The sequence below is a fragment of the Schistocerca nitens genome, chromosome 5, assembly GCF_023898315.1.
Source record: "Schistocerca nitens isolate TAMUIC-IGC-003100 chromosome 5, iqSchNite1.1, whole genome shotgun sequence".
Taxonomy (NCBI): Eukaryota; Metazoa; Arthropoda; class Insecta; order Orthoptera; family Acrididae; genus Schistocerca; species Schistocerca nitens.
In genome coordinates, this window is record NC_064618.1 from 341,616,156 (window position 1) to 341,641,010 (window position 24,855).

At 42.0% G+C, this 24,855-nt stretch overlaps 1 protein-coding gene and 1 non-coding gene across 2 annotated transcripts in view; both read right to left on the bottom strand.

Annotated features, from left to right (window-relative positions):
- The window catches only part of LOC126259571 (uncharacterized), a 585,582-nt gene that overhangs the window by 157,632 nt on the left and 403,095 nt on the right, over positions 1 to 24,855 (bottom strand). The gene's annotated exons all lie outside the window — the stretch shown is intronic.
- Trnat-ugu (transfer RNA threonine (anticodon UGU)) lies at positions 10,706 to 10,780 on the bottom strand. The gene has a single exon. It is a non-coding gene; the product is annotated as a tRNA-Thr (tRNA).

Here is a 24,855-nt window from a genome sequence, read left to right on the forward strand (position 1 = left end):
TCGTAATCCGAGTTTGTGCTCTAATGATAGCGTTGTTCAGAACTCTGATCTTCCTGCTTTCAGAAAGACCTGAGCTTAAACTGCGTAAAACTCTTGTGAGTTATTTAGTTCTCCTACTGGTTTTCTAGATGATATCATAAAAATAACGGAATAGGTCGCACATAAGTCATAGACGAATCGTTCTCCAGCTTCTGTCAGATTCGGATCAAATTAAGATATTTCATAGCTACATATGAAGGATTTATTGCAATAGTGGAACAAGTCCATTATTGTTCATTTTGAGATACAGAGTCCTAAAGTTAAATGAGCGCTGAAAAATCGGCAGTTGAGATACCAGAAATATTCAAGCATATGGCTTCTTGCTAGAGATGGTCCTTTCTTTAATTAATTTCAGAAGCATTAGAGGCAGAAAAGTGGAGATAATGGACTTGTACCACTATTGAAATAAGCCCTGCATATATAGGACTGCACAAGAGATGAGGCGTAAGACAATAACTCTTTCGGAGACCAACGAAGGAGCTCTAGCTCTCGCTACTGTCAGATTTTTCTATTAATAAGCTCATAGCCTGATACAATCTCTCGATTTGATTCCATTCCACTTTCAGTTGATAGCGTGTTGAGTGCAATGTCGTGTTTGTATAGTTAATAACGGTAACAAAAAAGGTAGAGGACAGAACGCGACGCCAGTGCATAGCACTAAGGGGGTCATCGGGTTCAACGTCCAAGTCGTACAGAAGGATAACACTCAACAGAGTCAGGTGCCCTCAATCCTCAGAGAGCCTTAGGTATGTTTTGAATCTAAACCAGGACATTAGGGCACAGTGGATGCTAAGCAACTATACGAATCTCCCTATGCCGAGCAGACTCTACCATCAGAAGTCGCACCGGCTCACTTCGCGTCGTGCTCCATCGTACGATCGCGCGTTAGCAACGTCGGCTACGGAGGCTGGTTTAGGGTAAGATTGAGTTACGTGTATACTTGTTCCTAGATAGAGGAATGAACCAAGACCGGTTTGGAATGTCGGCCGACATCTGGCAAGTCGCTGGGGCTGGGTGTTGTTTTTAGGTCGTTTTACTCACTCACGCTGCCAATTCACTTGGAATTTTTGCCTCCACCGCCTGTTTCGAATACATACAAAGCTTCAAGAGGCACAATACACACATTAACAATTAGCAAGCGTATGTCACATAACTTTCTAATAAGTAAAATAGCCTTATACTGCAGCTACGAATAACGTTAGACAAAATCACTGCAGAGAAGTGAAGAGACAGTAGATGAACTTCCTGAAAGTGTTAACGGTCGGTGACAGTTAACTGTTAGAGACATTAAAGGTTTGATTACAGTTTATTTTTCGATATAAATAAGTATATGTAATACCACAATCCGGCCTTCTTGTTCTTTTTTAATTTTAACTCAGCTGTTCAGAAAGTTTTTGGTACACCAGATAGAAAATTTTCAAATGAGTTTTACGTCTTTGTTAGGCCCCAGCTCGCCTCATGTGAGCTTTGCAAAAGATACGTAACATGTTGTCATATTCGAATATCTGTTCACATATCAAGCACTGATAAAAGATAAAATTTATTCTTGATTTTGTAAGCAGAGTTAATCAATAGCAATATTCATATATATTATTTCTCAAGTCAACATCCCCTTTTCTTATCACAATCTAATCGTACAGGGATGAATGAGGTAAGTTGAGAACGACTTTTTAATAGGCTTTCGACACACTGAGTACTGATTTTGCGCTGAAGCTTACTATTTGTAGAAAATTTTAACGTAAAAGAGACTTTTAACTATCACAAGCAAAAGGGCATCACGAATGCCCAGCTTCATACCTATATTTTGCGAAGTAACTTATTAATCACGAATAAGAGACTCTATTTTCATATTATTTTATTACAAATACCATGCCATACGTTTTAAAGTTCTTATTAACTCAGTAATTTGTATACAGCATTGTCAGAGTTAATAACCGCGACCAGTGCAGTAGTCCATTATCTCAGTCCATCGCACAAGTTGTTTTTTCTATACGAAAATACTTTCAGAAACGCACAGGTATTTATCATTATCGCTTTGATTTGAGATGTACTTATTGCTACTGTGGCCTAACGTATTTACTGTAACTGAAAGTGTTTGTCGAGTTCAGTTTACAGGTTATGTGATTCTACTCACAGTCTCTGATCTCTACTCATCGTACAAGCAGTGTCTCATTAATTCATGATTATTATTTCACGTTGTTCGGTTCGTTTCTGAAGATGTTTTCTCTTCATTTCCGCAACTACCCTTATCGCAACGACTACACTCATGCCAAATACTGCCATTATTTAAAACTATAAAAGTGTAAAAATTTCGACAGGTCCCCAGGGGAGAACAATTTTTACTGTCACATTCGTTGATTTTTAATTTCTTTCTCCCCAATGAAGGACTATTAATGTAATATAAGCGTATGCGCCAAGACCAGTTATTATGAACGTACTTTATCTAGACTTCCGGACTTCTTAGTTCTGAATCAGTAGAAGTCGGAAGACATCGAACCGATAATTTTTTTTGGGTTGCGCACTGGTCGATTAGCTATCAAACATTACTGTGTGCAGCAGCATTGCTTAGTACCGTTTCATTTTGTTAATTGTTGATTTAATTTTTGATCAAGTTACCGTCCCAGTTAGTGGTGAAACCGACGTTGGTGACAGTATACGACAGCGAAAGCAAATACGTTCCAATAGACATAGGTCCTCAAACAAGCCGTTTGCGAAAGAACTGTGAATGAGGTTATGAACCACCACTAACTTCAATGTGAAATGTTGTTCTGTTTAGTACAAATACTGGGCGTAATGGGTATAAGAACAGATATCTCTTTTGATGACTGAGTACGGTGTATAGAACAACATTACATCAATAATTGCGTGTTTTTCAGACTAATAATTGTAGTTACTACAAGTCGTATGCCGGCCACGGTGACCGAGCACTTCTAGGCGCTTCAGTCCGGAACCACGCGGCTGCTACGGTCGCAGGTTCGAATCCTGCCTTGGGCATGGGTGTGTGTGATGTCTTTAGGTTAGTTAGATTTAAGTAGTTCTAAGTTTAGGGACTAATGGCCTCAGCTGTGAAGTCCCATGGTGCTTAGAGCTATTTGAACCATTTTGAACAAGTCGTATTGTTTTAGGTTGGGTAGTACCTCCAAGTACATGTGGCACAAACAAGCCATTAATGCTTATTTTCCTCTGGGCAGCAGGTCACGTGTTGAAGCGTAGACTCTTGGCTGCAGAAAGTCTTGTCTATACTGACATGTGTAGTCCACTTAGGTGTGCAGTTACGACTGCGCAGAAAAAAATCAGCTCGTCAAGTTTGTGACGTGTTTATGGGAAGACTGTTCGGCACACTGAGATGTGTACCACATTAAAAAAATCTACTCTTGTAGCTATTATACATTGTTACTTTCAAATGTATACTTTTCTGTTTAGCCCCTATGAACTGGGCTCAAATTCCCTCCATGCCCTATCCTGACAAGAAATATAACACTATTTCAGTACGTTACATACTATAATTTACTGTATGAACGTTGCTGATAAAAGAAGGTGTTCCACGTGTCGTCCTGCATACGCATGCAATATTGTGCTCGTTTCTGTGGTGAGATGCAAATTCTTTCGAATATTCCAGAATCTTCTTGTAAATAGTGATAGGATTGTACAATTCGCTTCTCCAGTTTTTCAACCATCTCAGTGGTAATACTGTACACTTCACTTCTGAGTTGACCCCAGGGAGAAAAATCCAGAGGACTGAGGTCGGGTGGTCTTGGAGGCCAAGGTACAGGCTCTGCTCGATCTGTCCAGCTTGCATCGCTATGGCGCGTCACATGTCGTCTTAGAGCGCCATCACAATGCGCCGGTGCCTTATCAAGCATGTACCAAGTTACCCAGCCGTTGGCCAAGTGTAAAATATTAGCAAATTTAGATGGGGATTCAATCAAGTTAGCGTTTTAAATACATTTTTGCTATGCAGGACAGTATATCATACTGAAGTCTTCTTGCTAATGCGCAGGTATCACGCAAACGGCCCGTTAGGGAACTCGTGTTTACTGGATCGTGTTTGCTTCTACTGGGCCCGGAACAATGAATAACTCCGTCCGAACAGGCTTCAGCCCAACGGGACCGACTGACCGCCTGTCATCCTCAGACGATAGGCGTCACTGGATGCGCGTACGGCCTGGCATATGGTCAGCGGACAGTTCCCCCAGCCGTTGTCCGTTTTCATGACCGGAGCCGCTACTTCTGTCAAGCAGTTCCAAGTGGCCACACAGACAGTCATCCATCCAAGTCCGACAGCATTTAGCTTCGGTGATCTGACGGGCACCGTTGTTACCACTGCAGTAAGGGCGTTGACTAGCAGAATGAATATGGTATGAATGGTGTGTGTTTCTCTTTTGCTGATGAAGGCTGTGGCCGAAAGCGTTATGTAAGTGTCTTTTAATTTTGCCTGTCTGTAACTTAACATGTTGTCTTTTCCTACATTGTAGGAAAAGGACAAAATTTCGAAACATGTGATTCTTCAATTTCTCCTGGCGTATTTTATGGCTAAATATCCCGGGTGAACAGCCTGGTATGAGTGTGCATAGGACACAATATTTCGGCAATCGACCACGTTGCCATCATCAGGTGCGCTGAAGATGGCAACGTGGTCGATTGCCGAAATAGTGTGCCCGAAGCACACTCATACCAGGCTGTTCACCCGAGATTTATATCGTCATTTCGAAACATATTGACAGATTTATTGAAGCTGATACTGCAAACAAAGAAAAATATAGGCCATAACATATCATATACACCTTTCTCGGTTTTCATTACAACACAGTACAGCAAGGTGTTTCGAATCTGCGGGTCGGCTGCTAAGCGTTCCCGGAAGTGTAAGACGAAGGTCAGTCGTGCAACATTATCTTGTTCGTTTAGTTTCTGTACGACCTGCAATTACTGTACTTCGAAATGCAGGTTAACTTGGATGATGTGCCGTATGGATGCATCAAGGCTTGTCTGGCAGCAGAACGTTGGGGCCTTCGAATGACTGCTTGACGCGGATCCTTCATTCGATGTGCAGTCCGCTGTGTCCTCCGTCTTCTCGGCACACGATGCAGTAGTCCTGAACTGTTACATACTCCGTACAATCGTCCCATGATCCCAGACTTTATCATTCCCTTTAAAATCTAATTGGCGAGGGAGGAGTCACTGAACTGTGATTTTGTTTCTGAAATATTCCTCGACGTCGAGTGCACGATACTGTGAACTCCACAAGGCCGTAATTACAACGTGCGGACTGAAACTTCCTGGCAGATTAAAACTGTGTGCCGGACCGAGACTCGAACTAGGGACCTTTGCCTTTCGCGGGCAAGTGCTCTACCGCAATATCCTTTCTTTCAGGAGTGCTAGTTCTGCAAGGTTCGCAGGAGAGCTTCTGTAAAGTCTGGAAGGTAGGAGACGAGATACTGGTGGAAGTAAAGCTGTGAGGACGGGGCGTGAGTCGTGCTTGGGTAGCTCAGTTGGTAGAACACTTGCCCGCGAAAGGCAAAGGTCCCGAGTTCGAGTCTCAGTCCGGCACACAGTTTTAATCTGCCAGGAAGTTTCATATCAGCGCACACTCCTCTGCAGAGTGAAAATCTCATTCTGGAAACGTGCGGACTGTATTAGTACTGAGTTCTTCCGCTGTATCACAGTCCTGTGTCCTGAGAGAGATGCGTGTACATCAATGGTCGTCTCTCAGGTGAGCCTAGAAGTGTGTCGTGTGAAGGGAACTATCTGGTACGTATCTATCGTGTAGCAATCTGAGGCATAGACAAACACTGATCGCGACAGAAAGGGAGAAGTGACGTAATCGGCGTCGACTTTGCTTTCACGCAGGTAGGGAACTCCGGCGGCGGCAGTCCACATTATCTCGCTGCAGTAGGCGCGCGAGCGAGCGGGATTAATCCATAGCAGCGGGCGGAGCCGACAGTGGCAGAGGTCAGGAGCTCGGCGCGCCTCGTTGCCTGGCAACCGGCCAAGCAGACACACGCTGGTCACTCACCACTCCCTTCCACGCGACAATTGCCTGCCTCATTCGTACCGCCCGGCTTTCTCTCATTAACCATTACGAAATTCGCCATCTTATTTTTTGCACTAGCGGCTTAGGTAAGCTCCAGTTAACGGTTCCTTTATTGCGTTAGATTACTGTGCATTTTGCTAACACAGAGGCGCTTTTCATGCTGTCCTACGACGAGGCTCCAAAAACTAATTTACACATGTCGTCTCACGCTAAGACCATTGCGCAACAAAGGTGGCACATTGTCAAACGAGAGCACATGTTCTGAGTTTCTTGTAAGCAGAGTTCTGCCGCAACAGAGACAACAGGTGCATCACAGAGCGCTAGTGAAGTGGCGTAGCTACTAGAAAAATACTCCAGAATTGAAGTATGCAGGATAGCAGGACTCTTTTGGCCAGAACGCCTACATTTCGCACAGATTCGTCTTGAGATTCTTGAGGTTCATAGACTAAACCCAATGTCGTGTCCAGACACATTGAAGTTGTGCCAATAATCTGAACAAAGCCGCACAAAAGTGGCTGATGCTGATCGTAAACGAGGGTCATCGACATTTGCCTCAGAGGACAATGTCCAGGCAGTCGAGAAACTGATTCGCAGCAGTTTCAGATTATCCAACGACTAGGACGTGCACTCAGTGGTTCCCGAGTAGCTCAGAGACCAAGAAGTGGATTTCTGCTGTCAAGGAACTGAACGATTGGTACAATTTTCCGACCGTTGTTTACAGACACTTGCCGAAAAAATGGTGCTATGTATCTGTGTCAAATGGCTCTGACACTATGGGACTCAACATCTTAGGTCATAAGTCCCTTAGAACTTAGAACTACTTAAACCTAACTAACCTAAGGACATCACACACACCCATGCCCGAGGCAGGATTCGAACCTGCGACCGTAGCAGTCCCGCGGTTCCAGGACTGCAGCGCCAGAACCGCTAGACCACCGCGGCTGGCTTATCTGTGTCACTCTGAACTGTAGTACAGCACATAGCATTCAATAAAAGTTGCTTGGCATGCCACAATAATACGTAACTTCCTTTTTCAAACCCCATCATATTTGAGGCATGGCATAAGATTGAGTTTTTGTCAGGTAACTGCAAGTCTTTCACAGTGGCTAGTGGTTCAAGCAGCGGTAACAGTGTCAATTTAATCCATATGTTTCGACATCCCAGTGAACATACAAGGTCCTCGTGGAAGATATCGAAATTTTGAACAAAGCAAGGTTTTCTTTAGGGTCAACAGATGTCGTTTTTCTATCTATACAGTATAGTACTAAAGACCATTTATACTGTAGATGGTCCTTCGAGAACACAGATGTTGCTAATGTTTTTATTTGTAAGATACCAGTGTAATCGAGCAAACGTTAGTCTACCGACAGGAGCAAACATTTTTTTGTTTTTCTTTTTTTTTCTGTTATCGTTGTCCTGACTGTTTTGATGTGGCACGCCACACTACCTGTCCAGCGCTAACCCCGTCATCTCAGAGTAGCACTTATAACCAACTTCCTGCACTAGTTGTTGGATGTGTTTCAATCTCAATCTTCTCATACAGTTTTTGCCCTCTGCAGTTCCCTCTAGTTCGATGGTGGAAGTTATTCCCTGATTCGTCAACAGATGTCCTACCACCCTGTCTCTTCTTCTTGTCAGTGTTTTCCATATTCTGGTTTCCTCGCCTATTATGCGAAGACCCTCCTCATTCCTTATCTTATCAGTCCACACAAGTTTCAATGCTCTTCTGTAGCCACCACTTCTCATACTCTTCAATTCTCCTCTGTTCAAGTTTTACAACTATCCTACGTTTCGCTATCATAAAATATTGTGCTACAAACGTACATTCTCACAAATTTCTTTCGCAAATATAGGCTTAAGTGACGTATTACTAGCTTCTTGTAGCCAGGAATGTCCTCTTTACCTGGCTAGTACGCTTTTTATGTCTTTGTTGCTTCTTCCGTCATGAGTTGTTTTGCTTCCAATGTAACACAAAGCCTTAACTTTGTCTGCTTCGTAATCATCAATTTTGATGTTAAGTTTCTAGGAAGTCTCGTTTCTGCTATTTCTAATTACTTTTGTCTTACTCTCAATCCAAGTTCTGTACTGATTAGTCTGTTCAATGCATTCGACACATCGTGTAATTCTTCTTCGTTTTCACAGAGGACAGCGACGTCATTAACAAATTTTAGCTCTGATATCCTTTAACACAGAATTTTATTCCCCCACTTGAACCTTTCTTTTATTTTCGTCATTGCTTCTTCGATGTGTAGATTGAACAGTAGGGGCAAAGACAGTATCCTTGTCTTACACCTTTTTTAATCCGAGCACTTCGTTCTAGGTCTTCCAGTCTTATTGTTCCCTCTTGGTTGTTGTACATATTGTATAATACCCGTCTTTCCCTATAGCTTACTCCTTTTAATCAGAATTTCTAAGAATCTTGCGCCATTTTACGTTTTCTAGGCCGACAAATCCTATGAGCGTGTCTTAATTTTTCTTCAGTCTTGCTCCCACTATCAAACGCGACTTCAGAACTACCTCTCTGATACCTTCACCCTTCCTAAAGACAAATTGATCGTCATGGAAGAGATCGTCAAATTTATTTTCCACTCTTCCGTATATTATTCTTGTAAGTAAGTGGATGCATGAGCTATCAATCTGTGGATGATATTTTGCCGAAAGTCTGAGGGTACGCCGCCAGTCTCATAAATTCTACACACCAGATTGAATAGTCGTTTGGTTGCCATCTCCTCAAATGCTTTTAGATATTCCGATGGAATGTCACCTATCCCTTCTGCCTTATTTGATCTCAAGCCTTCCAGAGCTCTTTTAAATTCTGATTTTAGTGCTGGATCCCCTATGTTCTCCTAATTGACTCAAATTTCATCTTCCATCACGTCATCAGACGAGTCCTCCACCTCATAGAGGCCTTCATTGTACTCTTTCTACCTCTCCACTCTGTCCTCTGCATTTCACAGTGGGATTCCCACTGCATTCTTCACGTTTCCACCCTTGCTTCTAATCTGAGCAAAGGTTGTTTATAGTTTTCTCTATGCTGAGTCAATCCTTCCAACGATCGTTTCTTTTTCTGTTTCTTCGATTTTTCTGCAGCCATTCGCCCTGGCTGTCAGGCAATTCGTATTTATTTCATTCCTAGAGGATTTATATTGCTGTATTCCTGTCTTTCCCTTAACATTTTTGTACTTTCCTCTGTCTTCGATCAGTTGAAGTATTTCAACTGTTACCCAAGGAGTCCTTGCAGTTACCTTCCTAGTACATTTGTTTGTCTTCCCAGAATCTGTGATGGCTCTTTTCAGAGATGTCCATACCTTCTCGTGTGAAACGCCTACTATGGCAGTACTTATGGCTGTATCTACATCGTTAGCGAACTTGAAACGCGTTTCATCTTCCATAGTGCTTCAGTATACCATTTCCTTCCACACTGATTTTTTCAGACGATTCTCTTCATCAGTCTACACTTCATCATTACTAAATTGCGACATGAGCGTATATCTACACGTGAGTACATCTTGAATCGAATATCTGATTTCAGGATCTCTGTTTGACTATGATGTATTCCAGCTGAAATCTTCCCGTGTCTTTTCCAAGTACAACCCTCTCATGTGTTTCTTGAACAGAATATTCGCAATTATCATATGAAACTTTATTGCAAAACTCAGTTAGCCTTTCTCCTGTCTCATTCCTACTGCCAAGCCCTTATTCTCCCGTGAGCTTTCTTTTATTTCTTCCCATACAGCCGTGTTCCAGTCCCTCAAAAATGGTTCAAATGGCTCTGAGCACTATGGGACTCAACATCTTAGGTCATAAGTCCCCTAGAACTTAGAACTACTTAAACCTAACTAACCTAAGGACATCACACACACCCATGCCCGAGGCAGGATTCAAACCTGCGACCGTAGCAGTCCCGCGGTTCCGGACTGCAGCGCCAGAACCGCTACACCACCGCGGCGGCCCAGTCCCTCATGATTATTAGAATTTCATCCCCCTTCAAGTACTGAATTACCATTTCACTACCCTTACATACTTTCTCTTCAACTTCTGCTTGCGACGTTGGCATATAACTATACTTGTCGGCATTAGTTGATATGATGAGTACAACCCTATTACTGAACTGTTCACAGCAGCTCATTCTCTTCCCTTTTTTCTTATTCATAACGAATCCTTCTCACACTAGAACATTTTCTGCGTCTGTTGATATTCTCCCATAATCGTCTTAGCAGCAATAATTATCTTCTTTCCACTTCACTGTCCCCCAGTATCCATATCACTAACTTCGATTTGCAGCAGGATTTTGGTACATGTATTGTATTCGAACTTGGTGAATTATACCGAAGAAAATGATTTATCGACGAATGGTCAGCACGGATATAGAAAATATCCTTCTTGTGAAACACAACTAGCTCCTTATTCACACGAAGTAATGAGTGCTATCGACAGGGGATGTCAATCAAAATAATAATAAAATAACCAAGCGATTCCTGCCGCAGTGAGGGAGAGGTGCGCAATAAATTAACAAGTACTTTATCAGCAGCTATTGGTGGAGGAGTACAGTGACATAATGTTTTGATAATTAAATAGACACCCTAGCTGCAAGCAGGCGTTGATACACTTCATTGGGGACATGTTGAAAATGTGTGCCCCGACCGGGACTCGAACCCGGGATCTCCTGCTTACATGGCAGACGCTCTATCCATCTGAGCCACCGCGGGCACAGAGGATAGTGCGTCTGCAGGGACTTATCCCTTGCACGCTCCCCGTGAGATCCACATTCCCAACATGTCCACAACACTACATTCGTAGTGCGCCTAATAGATGTTTGCCCATCATACTCATTACTGTAAACAGGAGATCCCGGGTTCGAGTCCCGGTCGGGGCACACATTTTCAACATGTCCCCAATGAAGTGTATCAACGCCTGCTTGCAGCTAGGGTGTCTATTTAATTATCATTTCATTTCTAGCAAAGCTGCATGGTCATCCACGGTAACTGTTCTTTCGGGAACAGATATTACCGTCATATATATAGTTAAAAAAATAACATAATGTTTATTCAATTGCAGTGAAATATTTAGCAAAAAACACTGAGACTGTTCTCTAAAACAGGAGCACAGTTTCACGTGATGTGATGCTTCTATTTAAATTGACGTGAACCTACACTGGTTTAGGAACATTGGCCTTCACTTTCAGCAAATTGTCTATGTTTTTTACGCAAAATATTGACTTCAAACAAGTTCAGAATTGTTTGGGTTCACTTTTATTCTTGTTCTGCAGTTTTATTTCGCTGCTTTTACGTAGCAATTGAAAAAGCAGTAGCAATTAGTTGTAACTCTAATGTACATCCAAAGATATTAACATTAACTCTTCTATCTTGACATTTCATGTATCGGTCAGAACATCACACTGTAAGAAGTGTTTTTAGTGTGTGTGTGTGTGTGTGTAGATAGCATAAACGGTAACGCAAAATGTAATCGACCCACAACACCAATTGTTAAAGAAAGGCGCTGTCGAGAAGAACACAAGAGAAGCTCTTACTAATATACTATCCTGTTTTTCTTCCGATTACAACTGTAAAGTTATTTACCGAGCACTTTATTACAGAAAGAATTAGCTTAGCAGAGTTTGTAGACTACTTGTCAGTTCTTTCACTGGATTTTCTTCCTGTATGTGAGTGTAATACTCTGTTCGACACTGCTCTTCCATTACCTAGAGCATCAATGAAGACGACCCTTATTAGCCCATGCCTCTTGCGGATTGATTGAGTCGCCACTATGACTTCCTTGATACCAAGAAATCTGGTAATCCACTCTTCAGATCCGGAAAGATTGAGATATCTCTTGGGATTTTCTCCTTCCAGTCCTTTCTCCACTCTTTTTTGTTAAAGGTGCCTGTAATTAAGTTTCCACATCTTGATTGGCTGGATATTTCGATAATTAGCGACACTGGAACAGCTGCTGTAGGTCTGTGTGGGGAGAAAGTACTGTGTTGGCATTGACTTACTTGTACGACTCCGTAGAGAATTACTCCTGCTGGTCCTTGGAGAGCGATGCAGCCAAGTGGAGTGAGTAGTTCACCCATCGTCCTCAAGGTGGCGCGACGCTGCAAGTCAACCTTCTTCGCATGAACACTCGTTTGCCATGCGGGGACAGTGTACTCCACACAACTGGGAATACGAATAACAGAAGAGTTCGCACAGGTGGGAGACGCCATTTGCTGCCTGGCTCATCCGACAGTCCCCCATCCGTCACCCGCCCCCCTCCCCCAATCTGTCGTGACTTAGCACCGGCTAGAGAAATGAACATTAACGTAGCCGAAATCTGAGGTGCTCAGCGATCTTATATCACTAATTAATGAAACTGGAAAAGAACGGAAGCGAGGCGCTTGCCATGTGGTGTTATGGAAGGATGCTGAAAATTACGTAGACTGATAAGAAACTAGGTGATTCTCCTCAGAATCGACGAGGAAAAGAATATATAACAAATACCATGAAGGGACAGCGTGATAATACACGTGTTAAAACATCGAACAATAATTTCTGTGGTACTAGAGGAAGCCACAAAGCGTAAAAACTGTTGGTGCGGAGAGATTAGAATATATCCGAATAACAATTGGGGACTTTAGACGTAGGCGCTTCTCTGAGATGAAGACAAAGACATAGTTATAGCGGAGTGAGTGAAACCAGTCAGCGCATGAAACACTGCCACCCCCTCCTCCCCCCTCCCTCCTAAATAAAAAGCATCATCCGAATATGAATAGCCGGCGGGTGTGGCCGAACGGTTCTAGGCGCTTCACTCTGGAACCGTGCGACCGCTACGGTCGCAGGTTCGAATCCTGCCTCGGGCATGGATGTGTGTGATCCCCTTAGGTTAGTTAGGTTTAAGTAGTTCTAAGTTCTAGGGGACTGATGACCTCAGATGTTGAGTCCCATAGTGCTCAGAACCATTAGAACCATTTTTTTTAAATGAATACTGGCAAAAACGTTCATTTTTAATGCAGTACTTAAGTGGTTAATATGTTCATTGCAGAAAAATATCATTAATTTTGTGTCTATTGCTGTGTGTTCACAACTAATTCATCTGAGAATTTAGTACGTAATGATATACAGGGTAGTTAGAAACAGTCTGAAAAACTTGTAAGGGTGTTTCAGGGGAGGTTGTGCTGAGAACTAATTGTTAACAAAAAATTCTACACGTTCCAGAGTTATTTAGCATTGAAGGTAGCGGTTCAGGTCGTCACGAGCGCAGCCTGTCAGAAGCAGTGTCACCACGCTCGTTGGTTTTCTCAAACAGAATAAACGTAACTTTTACTCACCTAGTTCAAATTTATCGCTTCCGAAAAAGGCACATTTTAACTGGTAATGAGCATTCCAACAAGTGGTAACTCACGAACCCACAGATGTCTGTGCATTACCGTGTTATAGCGCGCGCAACGGCCTAATTGGCTAACTTCAATGCTAAATAACTCGCAAACGGCGCAACGTGCCGAATTTGTTTTCTTAACAACTATTTCTCGGCATAACCTCTCCCGCAACACCCTTACAAGCTTTTCAGACTGTTTCTACCACGCTGTATACGCCTCTGTCAAATGTATCGTGTGCTCAGTTTCGCTATGAGTCATTGTCTGAAACATGTAATTTTATCTTCCTCCTCTACTGAGGTATACTACATGTAATTACAATATCTGTTAGTATGCCGAATACCCCAAGTCTTCCACTGAATAATGAAAGAACCCACCTATGACGTTTTATCAATTGACGATTTAGACAATATTCTACAACATTTGTCACGTTTAACATTCAGCGTAAAAGAGGCCCAGTCACCATCTGATCCAAGGGAGAGACTCGAAACTTGTTGCTAGAAGTGTTTACATATTTGTACATAAATTTTCAAATTTAACTGGAGAACGAAGTAGCGTGAAAACTAAGTATCGAAAAGGTAAGGAATTTTAGAAATTACAATCTGCGTTTTACAAACCCACCCGAATAGCAATGCGCGTTAGTACGTTGCTTCTGGGATTGTGGGAGGTGCGCCGGCCCCAGATCGAATCCATCCGGCGGATTAACTATGGGAGCCGGTGTTACTAGATTTTATTACAATTATTATTAAAATCGTAGACATCTGTTGTACGCTAAAGGTGAGCGTGGCAGGAAATTATATTTGTTATGATGGGAAGGAGGGAGGCTTGAGGGATTGAGAGGGACACACGTGACAAACGGTAAGCCCCCCCCCCCTCCCCCCAAAAGAACGCACCTCTGAACGGACTTCTGAATGATCGATTAATCGAAGAGACACGATCAGAAGGGTGCGGTCCACTTACCACCACTCTTTCCCTGTTTCCGTTCTTGGGTCCAACCTGTTCATCAGAGTTTCATTTGTGTCGCAGGAACTAAATTGGTCGGAATCCATTTATATGTGGAAAGAGCGTGATAAGCAGACTGCACCCAGAGCTTTAGATGGTGTCTCTTCGATTGAACGATCATTTACTACTCTCCAAGTGAGTTATATGTAGGAGCAAACATTCACTCTCAAGCATCAAGCTACATTTATTAAGACAACGTGCTATAGCGAAATGAGTATTAAATATTAATAACGGGTTTACAATAGAACATCAAGGGTAGACCAAAGAATGCTCTCCATTAGCAGGCAATCTCGCCACATCGACTCTGGTCTTCATCTGACAGACGGAAAAGTAATTTCTGAATGTAATGGAGATTGATTGGAAAACGAATATTTGTTGCACGTACAGTGAGAAGCTAAGTCACAATAAAGTCATTCATTAAAATGTATAGCCGTCCTCATTCGAAGTAACTGATTGATTACTGCAATAAGCAATTCATGTGACAGGCACTTATGTCGCAGCCGGCTGACCTATTTGTCGCGAAAGTGGCAGGGCTTCCAGTCTCGCGGTGAACCCAAATCCATATATTCAGTACATTCAAAGATGCCACAGAGGACACGGTCAGAGGAACACGGCCGTTGACTGTCTTGTGTAAAATAAAAAGCTTATATAATTCTCTCTAATTCATAAGACATGCATGTTAGAATATCAAACTAGTTCTTCGGTGAGGAGGAATTCTTGTGCAGAACATACGTACAAAATCTTGTGCAGAAAGTTCAATGCAGGATCGTACTGACTGAACATACTGTTCCTTCCATTTTTGCACTTGTCTTACAGATGCCACATCATTGCCTTGGTGGTGTCGACAGCAAGTTTCTTTGCTTCAGCAAACACAACAGCATTCTTACCGCTTGGTTGATGTCTGGAAACGACAAATCGTCTGAAATTAAATTAAAGATAAAGGCTGACCTCCAAGACTGCCTTAAGATTTTATAGATCTGAACATCTTAACCGTATGACCGTGCAAATAAGAAAGTTTGATACATTTGTATCTTGTGCTTATAAAACAAGTCTTTGTAGATGCCTAAAGAATGAAAACTAATATCTGCTGATTCTTACTAACGGACCTGCAACAGTAAAGGCCATGAATATATAATACATAAATCAGTTTTCCATATAAGCTCTTACGGAGGAATATCTTAACAATGTTTGTGAAATAAAAGATTTTCTACTGTGTACACGTACTCCGACGTATTCGAAATGATTTGCGGTTGTAAGGATCACGTGCTCTCTGGAAAACAATGAAAGAACAAAACAGTGTCAAAATTAGGATCAATCAGCGTTTAAAGTTGTTCTGTTTTGTCTGTCAGATATCAATGGCGCAACAATGAGAGAGATATTAGTAGCTGAATATTCGAGTCATTGTTACAACGTCAAAGAATGAACGACGGGACTCATGCGTAGAGCTGGCCAGCAGAGAGATTACGGAGAAAGCTAAAGGCTGTAACACGAACACGAAATGAGTGAGTGCAAAAAAATATAAGGAACTGTATTGTCATACAAATTCTCAACTACACCACGGACCGACGGGCATTACGTTAGATAACGGAACACTGAATTCGATCTCGATCGCCGTAATGTTGCTGCAGTGCTGAAGAAAATAATTCAATAAATATTTCTAGAATTCTCTGAAAACATCCTTCAGGCTATGGTTAAGCCATTTCCCCGCAGTATCCTTCCTTCCAAGAGTGCTAGTCTTGCAAGGTTCGCAGGAGAGCTTCTGTGAAGCTTGGAAGGTACGATACGAGGCACAGGCGGAAGTAAAGCGGTGAGAGTGGGTCGTGCGTGAGTCGTGCTTCGGTAACTCTGTCGGTAGAGCACCTTCCTCCGAAAGGCGAGGGTCCCAAGTTCGAGTCTCGGTCTGGCACACAGTTTTAATCTGACAAGAAGCTTCAACGAATATGGTTTGTATTGAAGTTAAGCCAGTCTCACTGTTAGGGACCGAGCGAGGTGGCGCAGTGGTTAGACACTGGACTCGCATTCGGGAGGACGACGGTTCAATCCCGCGTCCGACCATCCTGATTTACCTTTTCCGTGATTTCCCTAAATCACTCCAGGCAAATACCAGGATGGTTCCTCTGAAAGGGCACAGCCGACTTCCTTCCCTAATCCGATGAGACCGATGACCACGCTGTCTGGTCTCCTTCCCCAAACCAACCAACCAACCATCACTGTTAGGAAATGAAAGGTAAAGGATAGATGCAGTACTGTCGCATCAATAGTAATGGTATTCCGTTGCGATCCCACGACCCATTAGATTCGATTACATGTCGGGATGCCGCGGTGAATGCCTGTACAGTGGAACATTTTTTTTGTTATGGATGAAAAGGACGAGGAGGATGAAACGCCTGTTAAGGCAAACAGCCCACACGGCTTGAATAACACGAAAGGATTGCCTAGCTTAGCGTCCAACGGACAGAACACGAATGACGGTGTCACGTGTCGTAATTCCGTCATATACTGTCGAGAGCTCTGTGATTGCTTAAATGACACGAAATACAACAGGAGCTTGACACCACTACCTGTTTTCCGCTTGCTTGCCAAACTGTGGTGAATAAATCATCTTCAACCTTTAGGATTCGATATACCCTAGAATCTAACAACACGTCACGTTGGTTGGAGGGTGCAGGTTTTGTATTACAGCGACTTCTATATATCACAGCTTGAATTAAAATTTATGTTAGGGACCGTAAATGCAGGCAGGGTTTGATTTCTCACTGTAAACTGAAATTATTCACTATCAAAAGCGAGCTGACAGAAAATATTTTTCTGTACGGAATTGCGGTTCCTGTGTTGTTTATAAGTAGGAAGAAAAATATGATGTTAATAAATTTCACGAAAATGTTTTTTCTGGTTTAGTGAAGTCTAATCAACTCTGTGAGCACATATTTGTACTAAACCTCTGACATTTCTCGTTACTTCAATGCCTAACAAGACATCTGTGATACAGTGTTTTGCATTGGTGACTACGGAGGCAACGTTCCGTTGACTTCAAATATTTTCTGCAGAGGAGGAGCATGGCCACTGAGCCTCTAAGATCATCTATGAACCTTATGAATGAGGAAGCTGCAACAAGACACTGAATTTTCATCAAGTTGTTAGGCATGCACCAGGCTATGGGAATTTCTCAAATCTGAATTTGAAACTTCGTTGTGTCGAACACGAAAACAGACCATAGCTTTAGGCAAGTAATGCATTTAGCAGCTGAGCTATTTTGGGATAACTCATGATGCATTTCACTGACAATTGTCCAAAGGAGAGAGGTGCTTTTAGGAAGAGCAGTGAGGCACATCAAGTGCCGTTTCGAGATAACTCCATGAAATTCAAAGGTCAGGTTTTGAACCACAGTTTCTCACAAGTTTTAAGCTGGCGAATTTGTTGAACAATGAAATATTCATTACGCAAATCTTACGTTTTTTGTCTCCTTGCATGGGGAGAAATGATCATTGTAATAAAATAGAAAAAAATCAGAGCTCACACGAAAAGTTTTAATGGCTCGTTTTTCCATCATGCTATTTAACAATGGAACGATGGAGTACTAGCTTGAAGGTGGTTCGATGGACCCTCTGACAGGCACATAATTGTCAATTACAGAGTAGGCATGTAGATGCACACTTATAAATGGCTAAGAACAGACATAAAATAACTTTGACCCATATTACGATTTATACCGACTTGATATTGGAAGAGAAGAAGTAGAAGAAAAAATAGAAGAGGAGGAGAGAGGAGAAGAGAAGAGAGGAATAGTTGAGAGGAGAATAGAGGAGAGGAGAGGAGAATAGAGGAGAACAGAGGAGACTAAAAGAGAGGACAGGAGAGATTTAGGGGAGAACAGAGGAGTATAGGGGAGAATAGAGAAGTATTGGGGAGAACAAAGGTGCGTATTGGAGAATAAAAAGGAGTAGACGAGAAGAGAGGAGAGTAGAGACGAGGAGAAGGAAGGAGACGAGAAGAGAGTAGAGGAGAATAGTGAAGAGGAGAATGGAGGAGAGGAGAATAGTGGAGAGGAGAGGAGAACACAGCAGAGAAGAGAGGAGAGGAGAATAGAGAAGAGAAGAGAAGGTGGAAAGAAATAAGACGAGGTGAGAAAAAATAAAAAAACAGCAAGAGTTAAAAATACAGAGACTACAGACGAGGAAAAAAGAGATAGGATAAGGGAAAAGAGAACAGTTGAAGAAAGAGAAGACAGAGAAAGGAAGAAAACTCCTGATTTCAAATCTCAGTCCAATTTCTCGATAAAAGTTCCTATAAATAGTGGGGAACTTCCGCAGGAAGTTCCTTAAGCGTTCATTTTACCATTCCAATCGGAGCCATTTGTGTTAGAAATCAAAGAGAGCTACTCTCAACAATGCATTATCTTTTTCTGATTGCTGACTGGATAGTGACAACGAAGGGCATTGCAAACGGTAAAACTTAATTTATAGAGTTTTACAATGAAAGCTATTTTATTCGTTGCAATGCTTATTATCGCTTTTTTTTAAATTTTACTATACCTGGTGTAACTAGAACCTTGAACTGCTCATTCAACGTGTTGTGCTTCATTAATCGTGACGAGGAGAGCTCGTGAATCACCGCTCGGCATAACCTTGCGTCATAAGAAGCCCATTGACTTAATTGAGTAGCACCTGCGCGTTAGAAGGAGCGCGTTGTATTAGCCTAACGGCAGGCGTGACTAGTGTGAAAACTTCCATGTCGTTAGAAGAGACTGTTATGGGGAAAATGACGAATTACGATGCGAAAAAAGCTCGTAACATTTAAGTATCGAAGAATAAATACAGAACTTTTAACGTACCGTACTTGAAACTATTACTTTGGAAGGACATATTAATTGACGAAAATTAAATTGTACTCTTACGTCCTGTAAAGGAAAAAAAAGTATGGCGAAGATGAGAATACGACTAGTAGTGAACGTATCTTGCTTCAAGATGACCCTTTTTGTCATAGGATAACCCGAGAACACTTCATCAGTGAAAATCGTCTATATAACCTGTTTCCTTTATTTGATTGGTCACACGTAGCCCAAGCAGTCTCCAATTTCTGTTCATCATGGGATGATAGATCGTCGTCACAATGTCCCTGGAGAAATGTCTGCAAACGACGTCGGAAGAGGATAGCCAATGGGAAGGCGTAATGGTTTGGGTAGCGTTGCTTCGGCATTCACTGTAACTATTAATCTATGCGGAAGGTGCTCTTCATCGGTTTTACTACGAACCAGTTTTGAGCGATCGCATTTATCCGTATATAATGATTTTATTCCTTGTCGGGAACTGGAACTTACTTAAGTGTAGGTGCCCACAATTTTGTGGAAGAGCACAGCACGATTTCGAAGAGATATCAATCCAGACAAACATTCTAATGATGTATCTCTATAGCGTATAAAAAGGGAGCATTTACAAAGAGGATGACGGCTCGTTACAGAACGACTCCTGCTGATCAAAGTGAAATTTCATCTATAGGTACATCATATGTTTCTGAAACTCAAGCTTTGTTGCTTTGTCGGTTGTTGTATTCTATCGCTACGGTTCCACCTTAGGAGACGGTAATTAAATACGTAAAATGCTTTGTGGTGTTTTCTTTTCATATCATCATATATGGCTACTCCTCCTTCTTTAAATAGGAGAAAGAAGATTATTAACGAGAATTATGTCTCGATCTTCTTCTAGATTTTTTGGAGGTGCTTATACTTTATACACACACACACACACACACACACACACACACACACACACACACATACGTACATACATACATACATACTTCAGCACCAGAACCCAGACACCGTTGATCTTAGGGAGCTCTTCTTCCCAGCTGAAGTTAATACTATGGTTAGCAATTTTTAACTGCCCTCTGTACAACCTACCACGGCACACGCTCCTGGCACCGAGGAGCTCTTTCTTATCCAGTCGTATCGTAACTGCAAAATATGTTCTGACATTGCTGATCTATCAGTTTCCCCGCTAAGGCAGTTGTCTTTTAAGGAGTAAAAATTCATCCGACCCCAACATATTAGTCCTAAAAATTTAAATGATTGTAATTACTGAAAATTTATAAACATGCCTAACAAAGATCTTTCTTTTGAGCAAACCATTATCGCAAGAGATGATTCCTGGTGTTATCATTTCCTGCTGTAGTCCGGTAACCAAGTATCAGAGTAACAACGTACACTTGTGTGCGCCACAATACGACAGATGGTGAATTGCGTGTCTTTGGCCCGAGAATGCTACAACCGCTTGTTAACAGGTTTCTGGAGCGCTATGGATATTGGAAAAACGTATTGTGATGAATCATAATTACGCCGAATGAGAATATACTTTTTTTCATCGTTTGTTCTCTGTGATTTGATAGCATTCATCGTGGTTTTTATGCGAATCTTGTACCGCACAGTGATGATAAGTGGGCTGAACTTTTTCTTAAAAGCTGCACTTTGAAGAACTAAAAAGAATATCGTTGCACTTACTAGGCAGGCAGAGCCATTACATCAGATCCCGAAGCCAGTAGCTAGTTGTATGGGGGTGATCAACGAGACAAACTTGCCGAGCTTTTAGAAGCCAATAAATTACATCTTTTTGATGTTGCTGAGCAACAGTCGTACAATAATTTTTAAATGAAAGCACCGCCATTTGACTGTATTGTTGTTTATTTAATCACAATCCAGGTTTCGGCCTTCTATGCAATTTTCAAATGATTGAATTTATCTCATTAACATATATTGCAGAACATCATTCCTATGTTAAATACATAAATTAAATCACTTGAAAATGGCATAAAAGGCCGAAACCTGGGTCATAATTAAATAAACAACAATACAGTCAAATGGCGGGGTGTTCATTTAAAAATGAAGTACATCTGTTTCCGTGGAAATCTGAGGGTGATGTTTTTGGTCAAATGTTTGAGCGGAGTGAAAACAAGACTTCCTGGAAATTACAAAAAATGGTTCAAATGGCTCTGAGCACTATGGGACTCAACTGCTGTGGTCATAAGTCCCCTAGAACTTAGAACTACTTAAACCTAACTAACCTAAGGACAGCACACAACACCCAGCCATCACGAGGCAGAGAAAATCCCTGACCCCGCCGGGAATCGAACCCGGGAACCCGGGCGTGGGAAGCGAGAACGCTACCGCACGACCACGAGATGCGGGCTTGGAAAATTACACTACGGAGTTTTGTCCGAATTTTGTAAAGTCAAACTCAGAGTGGTAAGTGGGCGAATGAGGTTTCAAACCGACCAGCGTAAGGTCTAGCTTTGAAAAAAAAATATTTCGTTGCTTGAAAGTAACCAGGATAAATAAGAAAAATTTAATTAATGATCTGAGGGAAATTTTAATTATTTCATGAGCAGCTGCTGCTACGCAAGAAAAAGAAGTAAATGTAGGTTCTTCTCTTCAAGGACTAGCTATTCTGTGCAATATATATATAAGTGAAATTAAAAAAAACTGAAAAAAATGACGGTCAAGTTTGTTCAGAAATGATTTTTCTAAACGTAAAAAATAAAATAGATTAGAGAAATATTTGACTTGCCTCTGAATTATGCCCAAAATCATGTACAGCAAATAAGGTGACGATTGGGACTTTTAAGTGAGATGTTTAACTTGAAATATAAGAATTATAAAGAGTACTAGAGGATGTTAGTCCGGTTGATTATGTATACCGTGCAGCGTCATTTGACGTACATGATATAGAGAATTATTGAGAGGTGCTTAAAATGACTCTCTAATCTGTTTCAGTTCCTGCTTTAAGACAAATCTTTCAATAAACTATTTGATGCTTTTTTTCTTTTTTTTATTGTACGATTCTTTCACTGTTGACTTTGAAGTGTGAGATCACCCACATGTGTGCTAAAAGGAATCAGTTAAACTTCGGTTACACGATAAATCAGTCAAATCTAAAGGCCGTAAATTCAACTAAACACCTAAGAGTTACAATTACGAACAACTTAAATTGGAAGGAACACATAGAAAATGCTGCGGGGAAGGCTAACCAAAGACTGCGTTTTATTTGCAGGAAACTTAGAAAATGTAACAGATCTACTAAGGAGAAAGCCTACACTACGCCTGTCCATCCTCTTTTAGAATATTGCAGCGCGGTGTGGGATCCTTACCAGATAGGACTGACGAAGTACATCGAAAAAGTTGCAATACGGGCAGCACGTTTTGTATTATCGCGAAATATGGGAGAGAGAGTGTCACTGACATCATTAAAACAAAGGCGTTTTTCGTTGCGGCGGAATCTTCTCACGAAATTCCAATTACCAGCTTTCTCCTCCGAATGCGAAAATATTTTGTTGACACCGTACGGAGAGATATAGGTGTTCGCTCTTTCCGTGCACTATACGAGACTGGAATAACAGACATTTGTGAAGATGGTTCGATGAACTCTCTGCCAGGCACTTCAATGTGATTTGCGGAGTATCCATATAGATGTAGATGTTGATGTAGGTGAATTCTGTTTTGTTGTTGTGGTGGTGGCGGGAGTTGCGACTTGACAGTTGGAGTCGTTCTTAGTGTTGACCCTATTTCAATCCAACGGTCTAATCTCGAAGACTACACGGATTTTAATTATTGGCACAGGAGTAATGAGAAGTTTAACCCAATCTCGCGAATCAAAGCAAGGCTGGCGATCCTTCTTTAAATTGGTTACGTAGTGTGGTGGTGTAAATAATTATCCCGTTTTCCATTAATTGGCGGAGCAGCGCTCTGCACACCGCCAAGAGTGCGAGGGTTATTGGCGCGGCCGCGGGAGTGCCTTTGCGCGTCGTCACGGAAGCTTCGATGTCGGACGAGAGGAACGTCTCAGTTGGAGATGCGCAGTGCCTGAGCGTCGAAGCGAAAAGGCTGCACAGGGCACTGCCAACCCTGAACGGAACAGGGCCCGCTTTCCGACTTTGAAGCCTCCACTCCTCGTTCAAGCAGATCTAGTAAGACAGTGATTGCATACTCAAAGGGAGCTATCACTAGGAGGCAACGCCTGATACGTATGCAACACACCTAACGCACAGCGAATGCAGGTACAACACCAGCTTACCAAAGGTACAAGGAAAAATACCGTAGTGTAGTCTACGGTGGCCTGCAGTAGTTTTACAACAGGGTCAACTCGTTCATCTGCTTTGTATTCTGTTAAAAGTATAACATAAGCAACATCTTTCTTTGCCGTGACGTGAAAAGTTTCGAATTTAACGCTGTTGAAACAAATTAGCTTTCGTATACTCGAATTAACCTTTCGAGTACTTTACTACGAACTGTGGCGTCTCTGACAGGAAATCTCGAATCCACACACATAACAGACGATATTCCATAAGCACGCGATGTCATTACAAGCCGCTTGTGTGGTACAGAGTCAAAAGCCTTCTGGAAATCTTTAAATACGGAATCAGTTTGGAAACCCTTGTCAATAGCACACAATACTTCGTATGAGTAAAGAACTAGTAAAAGCTGATTTCCAAGTTGTAGCGGTGCAGAAGAACAACAAGAGTCCGGCAATAATAGTTCCGGATTAAATATGCGGGGTTGTAAGTCGCGTAATTTGTCTGGCGCCATGCACATCACCAAGAGGGCGCAGATAATATGTAATGTCGCGCGACGCCACGAAAGCTCCGAGGAACGAGTAAAAGGATTCAGTGTGTCATGCTGGTAGTTACGTGTGTGTCACCAAGCCGAGTACTGGGTGGTTTGCGTTACTTCGCTTTGATTTAAGTGTCACAGTATGTAAGAGTGGTAAAACCGGAATACTGAAAACGATATTGATGCCAGAGGTGATGAATAACTCGAAGAGAGGCTTTTCACAGTCTTAAATGAGCTACTGGACAACCTCGTAATTTCCATGAGGATATCCGCGGATGATGCTTTTATTTACAGTGGAGTCGCAACGCTAGGAAATTTTAGCGAAATGCAGCGAGACCTGCAGAGGATCAACGCGCGGTGCAGAGACAGTCAATAGATCCACTATAAACAGATGTAACGTACTGGGCAATAAAGACAGCGAGCCCCATTGTTCCATCAATGAAAGATTTCAGAACAATCATTGGAAGCAGTCACATTCATAAAAAATCTACGAGTATGTGTATGTAGCGACTTAAAGTGGAACGAATTACATAAAAACTAATCGCGAGTGAGGCAGATACCAAAGTCATATTCATTGGAAAAATCCTCAGGAAATGTAGAGCAACCACAAACGGGGTAGCTGAAAAACCCTTGTTCGAACCAGCACTTGAATTTTGCTCGTTATTCAGGAATCCGTAGCAGATAAGATTCATAGAGGAAATAGAGACGATACAAAGAAGAGCAGCGCGTTTCATTATACGTTCATTTAGTAAGTCCAAAAGCGTTACGGGAATGCTCAGCCAATTCCAGTGAAAGACGCTGCAAGAGAGGCGTTCAGGATCAATGTGTGGTTTA